We start from the raw sequence: 7,793 nt of genomic DNA, 5'->3' as shown, positions 1-7,793 counted from the left end.
AGGAATGGGAGTGGTAAATTATGAATACATTAAAGTCCAAAGAATAAGTTAACCCCTGATGTTCCATATATACATTATTTACACATTAGAGAATAAGGCATTTACATCTGACAAATCCCCCTCTAAATGCCGATTCGTTATACAACACCAGTTACATTCAGATTCAGGACAATATAATACATATAATTTAGAAGTTAAATATTTGTGTTGTTTAGAAGGTAAGGGTTTTGTTAATATGTCAGCTAATTGTTCAGAAGTATCACAATGTATTGCTTTGATGAATCCGTCTTGAGATAGTTGTCTCACGTGCTTAAATTTTATATCAATATGCCTGGACCTTTGTCCAATTGCATCGGATCTAGATATTTCAATGGCCGCTTTATTGTCTTCATGCATAATAAATGGTAAAGTAGGTTTCTTCCAAATATCTGTGATCAAATCATTGAACCATACAAGGTTATTTGCAGCTTTAGACAAGCAAACATATTCCGCTTCTGTGGTAGAAGTGGCTACCAGTTCTTGTTTACCAGTATACCAGTAAACTGGACAATCGTTCAATAGAAAAACATAACCAGAGGTACTCTTTCTGCATGATGTATCACCAGCCCAATCTGCATCAGCATAACAAGTAATTTTTGGTTCTTTGTCATTATTGGGTTCCAATATTAAACAAAAATCTAATGTACTTTTCAGATATCTTAAAATTCTTTTGACAGCTTCCCAATGATACAAGGTTGGTCTGCTAACATATCTTGACAATAAATTGAGAGGTAATGCAATATCTGGCCTAGTCCAATTAGATATATAAAGGAGTGAACCTATAACTGATCTGTAAAATGTGTTGTCTTTAAACTCAGGGGAAGATTCATCAATGTTTCTGAGAAAATCAGTTTGCATAGGTGTGTCACATGTTTTGGCATTATTTAAGTTACATTTGTTTAGGAGTTCAATGATTTTATCTTTCTGAGTAAGTTTGAATCCCCTTTTTGTTTTGTTAATTTGTACACCAAGGTATTTGTTCACTCTACCTAGTGATTTCAATGAGAAGTGTTCGTTTAACTTATTTACAAAGATTTCCCTGCTCTCTTTATGCTTTCCAATATATAAAATATCATCAACATAAATTAATACAAATTCAATATGATCATTACTCTTTTTTACAAAGAAACAGTTATCAGCAGTGGTGGCGTTGAAATCCATGGTCTTAAGTACTTTTACCAAACAATCGTACCACCTTTTGCCAGATTGCTTCAATCCGTACAGACTCTTATTTAATAACCAAATTTCGTTCTTATTAGTGTATTGACTGTGTGGTGCTCTTACATATATTTCCTTATCTAATTTTGCGTGTAAGTATGCAGTCTGTATGTCATATTGAAACACGTCCAGATTGAGTGCAGATGCTACTACAAGAGCTGTTTTGACACTCTCTGTTCTCACTGTTGGTGAATATGTGTCAGTATAGTCTTCTGGATATTTTTGTGCATAACCTTGTGCAACTAGTCTGGCCTTGTATAAGGTATTACCTCCTTCTAAATTCTTAATTTTATAAATCCACCTGGTACCTATAATTGTTTTATCTTTAGGTGCGATCGCAGGTGTGAATACATTTAATCCTTGTAAACTTTCCATCTCTTTTTCCATAGCTAGTTCCCATTTTTCTCTTTCTTCACGGGGAAGTTTCAATACTTCCTCATATGTATTAGGTGTTATTTGTTCTCTATCCATATGCATTATGTAATCTTTGTATTTATTTGGTATTTGGTTTCTATTGTTTCTAATATTTCTTTCAGGTTTGCTATGGTTGTCATGCAAATATCTAGCTTCCTTTTTTGTTAATGTGTCTGTCTTTATTTTATGCTGACTATTTGTCCAAGTTTTGGTTTTGTTCTTACTTTTGTTAATACTTTGATTTTCTGTTGTTCCTTCCTCGCAAGATATATTATCTTTGCTTTTATTAGGAAATATTTCATTAAGGTGCAATTTAGACCAATTGGCCTGCTCATGGAACACAGCTGTTCTGGATACTATAAATTTGTTATTATTATCAATGAATCTGTACCCTTTGGTTCCAGTTTCGTATCCCATGAATCTTAATCTCCTGGATACGTTTTCTCCCTTTCTCCTCAATTGTTTAGGTATGTGTACGTCTGCAGTAACTCCAAATATGTGCATGTGTGCTAATTTGGGTTTTCTATTGTACATCACCTCATATGGTGTCTTATTCACAATACTGGACCATGTCCTATTTTGAGTGTAATTTGAATAATGTAAGGCTTCTGACCAAAATTGTTTGCCTAAACCAGCATCCTCTAATGTGCATCTAATCATGGTTTGTAGTGTGGAATTCTTTCTCTCTGCAATCCCATTTTGAAATGCAGAAAATGGATTGGACGTGAAATGTAGCATCCCTCTATCCTTTAACCATTGGGAGAATTCTTTAGACATGAATTCACATCCCCTATCTGTCATAATTTGTTTTATTCTGATATTATGTTGTGTTTCTATGCGTTTGTAGAATTCCTTAAATTTCTGAAAGGTTTCATCCTTGTGCTTTAATGTGTAAACAAAACCATAGCGACTGTAATCATCCACTATTGTTAGGAAGTAACGTTTTCTATAGGTAATTGATGGAGTTAATGGACCAACTAAGTCCATATGTACCAAATCAAAAATATTGTTGGTTGATCTGTTAGATTTTTTTGGTCTGGGACTGGTTTTTAGTTTGGTGGATTTACATACTGAGCATTCCAAATAATTTTCACAATTTTTTATTTTGACACCTTCTGCGTGTTCAGTCATTTTTTGTACTACAGGAAAGCTTGCATGTCCTAACTTCCTATGTAAGATGTGAGCACACTCATCATGAATTGGTTTACCTATTTTTGGTTTCTTCTCATTGTGTGTATTTTTGTTATCATGAGTTATTTTACATTCATCATTGTCACTGTTACTGACATTTTCATCATCTGCTTCAATACAATCTTCCATATTTGAATCAATGTTATGTAACCATCTTTCTTTGGTTATCAGATAGGGTAGACCCCCTTTTATCATCACAGTGCCTACATTTGTTTTGTTCTTTTCTATAGTTGCTTTCCCCTTTGAGAAAACTATATTGATGTCAGATTCTCTGCTTAGTTTTATAGCACTCAGTATGTTGTGAGGTATTTCTGGGATTAATAATACCCCCTCTATTTTCCCTAAACCAGGCAAGGTCACATTTCCTCTGCCTAATACTTGAACCTTTTCTTGATTAGCTACCTTTATCACAAACTTATCTTCTGTAAATGAAGATAATATACTTTTGTTGTTAGTGGTGTGATTTGTTGCACCAGAATCAATAAGCCAATTATTGTTCTCATCTTGTTGTGTTCTGGTGCTGTCTTGTTTATTTAGCCCATTTAGTGACCCAGATTTTCTCTCTTTTGAATTTTCTCTACCCCCTCTACTTTCTCTGTAATTTGGTGGACTTCTATATTTGTGTCTATCTGTGGAAGATTGTCTGTAATTGTATTTGCTCCTATATTCTGGCCTATGTCTCTCCCTTGGGACTTTGGGACAGTCTCTTCTACTGTGTTCCCTGGATCCACAATTGTGGCATCTAAAGGCCTCATTATATTTATCTTGAAAGACTACTTTCCTAAAAGATTTGTGTTCTGTTTGGTTACTGGAACGATTTTTTCTTGAATTGTCTTCTGCTATCAATTTGTTAGATAGACTTTCTATTGATAAATATCCCAAATTAATGGTATCTAAGTGTGACATAAAGCTATCCCATGATGGATCAAGTGAATTGATAATAACACTTTTCATTGTTTGATCTGAAATCACTTCCCCCCTCAATTGCAGCTCAGCTCTTATTTTGTTTAGATTTATCAAATGCTCACTTATAGAAACCCCTGGTTTCACTCTAGAAGAAAAGAAATCCTTAGACATTCTTGTGGTTGTGGCTACGCTATCGCTGTGAAATAGATTAAACATGCATTGAATTATTTCTGATACAGTTAGGTTTGGTTTGATGCTATGATAGATTGCAGGAGACACGCTAGAAATTATTATGAAAAATGCTCTATGATGTAAACAATCTATTTTTAAAGTCCAAGGTCTTCTTGGAGGACTAGTTATAAAGAATAGTAAATTTTCTTTCATAAAAATAACCTGAAGCTGTTGGTACCACTCTTGTAAATTAATGCCATCAACTCTAAGTTTTGGGAAGTCACTGGGCAAATTCCCCACATTATTTTGTCCATTACTTACAACCTGAGGCAGTCCGTGGTCTCTCAAGTGCAGGAAATTACAGAACGGCATTGGGATGCTTGTAACGAGTCTGCGCGGTTCTCTGGCCAGTTCAAGTCTTTCGGGGCTGTCTACGTAGTTTTGCACATGCGCGTTGCTCATTTCTTCTTTGGCGCCGTTGTGGAAGGTTCTCTCCATTTCAGCTCTCTCGATCCGCTCCTCTTCAGATGAGTCGGTCTCTGGCTCGGTTTTTGGGGCTTTGGTGATGGCGACGGTTCTTCTCTTTCTCTTGTGTGCGCTGGCACTCGATTCTGTCTGCGGTGTAGGACGGAATCGGCATGGCTCTCTGGGCTCGGGTGTCGTCGTTTTCGAAGTCAGGATGGGAGCGTGCAGGTCTTGAGTTGTCGGTTTGATTTCTTGCTTCTTTGTTGATGTCTTGGAAATTTTCAATCTTGGCCCAAAAGCAGCAAAAAGCGTTTTCATTGCTGACTTTACTTGAGACTTCGTTAAATCGTCTTCACTTTCTGATTTTGGTTCATCTGAAGAGTTTGAGACTTCTTTTTCACTTTCTTCGTCTGATAGCGTTTTTCGCGCCAGAAATTTTGAACTGAGCGTTTTGATTGGCTCTGCTTCACTCTCTTTTGAAGTTCGTTGAAACCAAGATGGCTGCCATTCAAAATTTCGCGCGATGTCACATCTTTTCTTTTTTACAACTATTTTCTCAGTAGTCATTTCACTCACAGTTTTTTGATCTTTGGGTTTTTCTTTAATGACGTTTTTCTCTCTCGCTGCTCCGCTGTTTCTCAGCATCTCCTGGAGGTCCGCGATGAGGCTTTCATCATTCTTTTGGCTTTTTAGTATCTTTAATATCTCTGACCTGAGTTCGTTATTTTCTATCTCGATTTCTTCCTGGTCGTTATTTTCACTCATCAGTTCTTCTTCTTCAGTGGTGTATTCTTCGGATTCTCTCGAAATCGCATTAGTGGATTCGTTGATCGTCTCTTGATCAGTTTCTATTTCTTTGCTGTAGGCCCTGGTGTTGGGCCTATCTTTCTTGGACATTTTTAATTACTTATTGAGTCAATTAACCATCCTCTGCTACCAGCTTGTTGCAATATTTTCAGGATCAGACTCAATAAAGATAATAGAAGTTAGAGATTTAAATATATTTCTCTTTAATCATAATAGGCATTCTATATTCGCTGAATATTCAAGATAGAAGCAAGGAAAATGGGGAGGATGGCTCCTTATATATACAAGGGGTGGAGCCAGGAATGGGAGTGGTAAATTATGAATACATTAAAGTCCAAAGAATAAGTTAACCCCTGATGTTCCATATATACATTATTTACACATTAGAGAATAAGGCATTTACATCTGACAGGCACCCCTGTGAAACTCCAAGCAGGTCCTATCGAGATGGGCCACCATGTTGTGGAATGAAGGGACCAAACAACATTCCTGGGTCAGCCAGAGACAGTTTTTATTGCGCAAGGTTCAGAGCCAGATTTGTACCTGAAACTTTGAACCAGGAAAGAGCTCTGATACAAATGTTTTTATACATTTCTAAGACAAAGGATTCGGTGAGATCATGCATTTTCCATATATGGTCAACATACATCCGATTTTCCCTATATGGTTAACATACATTTGATAATCCTTGTGTCATTCACAGTGAGGTCACTCAGATGTTTTCCATATGGCTGTCCTTCTGTGACATCTAGGTCTCATCAGAAGATACATTACCACTTAATGGGGTTTAGCTGTTTTTAATGTAATCTCCAACAAGCACTTTTCTATCTTATAATAATGTGAATAGAGGGGGTTTCCTAGAGTTCATGTATCTGACTCTGTATGATTCCTTCTTTTATCCACATTAACTAGACAGTGGACATGTGGGGTCAAACTGGGGTTCAGGCCCGCAAGCTGCTGCGTGCAGGGGTGGGCTTCAAAAATTTTAGCAAGGGATTCTCTGCCCGGTTGTTGAGTGGGCGTGGCCATGGTGGGCGTGACCTAGTCAGCCTCCTGCATCATGGGGGGGGGGTGTTTTTGCCCTCCACAGGCTCCGGAGGCTTTCCTTGAGCCTCCGAGAGGGCGAAAACGGCCTCCCCAGGCTCCGGAGGCCCTCTGGAGGCTGGAAATGGGCCCATTTCTGGCCTTCCCAAACTTCCGGTAGGTCCGTTTTTTGCCCTCCCTGAGCCTCTGTGTGCACCCTGCACTTACCTGCATCCAAAATAGGTCACGTGGAACTCCTGGGGTGGGCGGGGCAAACCGGGAGTGGGATTTGGGGGTTCTCCAAACTGCACAGAATCTTAGCTAGAGGTTCTCCTGAACCCTTGCGAACCCCCAGCAGCCCACCCCTGGCTGCGTGGAACTCCAAGGAAAGTGGCTCAAGGACCCCTTCACCAGAAGTGGCTCTGCCCAGCTGTTTCCAGACTCAGCCAAGAGATGCCTGGGACTTCCCTGACCAATTTCCAGGGTAAGCGTCCCAACTGGAATCCTCCCAAGTACAGGTAGCCCTCGACTTACGACCACACTTGAGCACCCCAAATTTAGGTCGTTAAGGGAGACATTTGTTAAGTGAGTGTTGGTCCCGTTTTACGTCTTTTCTCGCCACCTTTGTTAAGTGACACAAATTAGCAACACGGTTGTTAAGTAAATGCGGCTTCCCCGTGGACTTTGCTTATCAGATGGTCATACAAAAGGGGATTGCATAACCCTGGGACACTGGAACCGTCATAAATATGAGTCAGTTGACCAGCATCTGAATTTTGATCATATGACCATAGGGATGCTATAACGGTTGTAAGTATACAAAATGGCCAAAAGGTCACCTTTTGGTCGTTGTAACTTCAAACGGTCACTAAATGAAGCATTGTAAATTGAGGACTACCTGCAAAGCTGAAAGTCGATTTATTTGAAAGTTGTTTTTCACAATAGCAGTGAGGCAGGAGCTGGAGCTGCAGACAACCCCCTAATTCTGCCCTTCGGCCTCTTCCCTTTCCAGGCTCCTCCTGGCTCTTCCTTCTTTATTTGAACCGGATGATGTCAGAACCCAGCTGGGGCTGCCCCACTACCTCACTGTGGGGTCTCAACTGGGTCCCAACAGCCAAGTGCATCTCACAGAGCAGAGTTATAATGTGTGGTTCTTCAGCAAACACAAATCACTGCATTTTCTATTAGCTGAAGCTTCCAGATACTCTTCAAGGGCAGCCCATATAGAAGGCATAACAGTAGTCCAGTGGTGGGTTCCTCCCGGTTCGGCCCGGTTCGGCCGAGCCGATAGCAGTGACGATATGACATCACTGAACCAGTTCTTTTTTCAGGAGCTGCCCCCCCCGCGTTATTCTTACCTTTTATTTGGCCCCACCCCCAATCTATTGCTGCCTCCCAAGTCCCAGCTGATCGGCTAGAAGGAAAAAAACTGTTTAAACTCTTGCTGTGGGGCTTCAAAGGGCCGCCCTACAGCTGATCAGTGTTAAAAGGCAGTGTGGTGGTAGACCGGTGCCTCCAAAAACAAATGAGTAGACCAGTGCCTCCAAAAACAAATGAGT

This window comes from Pituophis catenifer, unplaced genomic scaffold (assembly GCF_029215685.1).
Source record: "Pituophis catenifer annectens isolate HBS135680 unplaced genomic scaffold, rPitCat1.0.hap2 SCAF_2, whole genome shotgun sequence".
Taxonomy (NCBI): Eukaryota; Metazoa; Chordata; class Lepidosauria; order Squamata; family Colubridae; genus Pituophis; species Pituophis catenifer.
Note: the sequence above shows the minus strand (reverse complement) of the source record.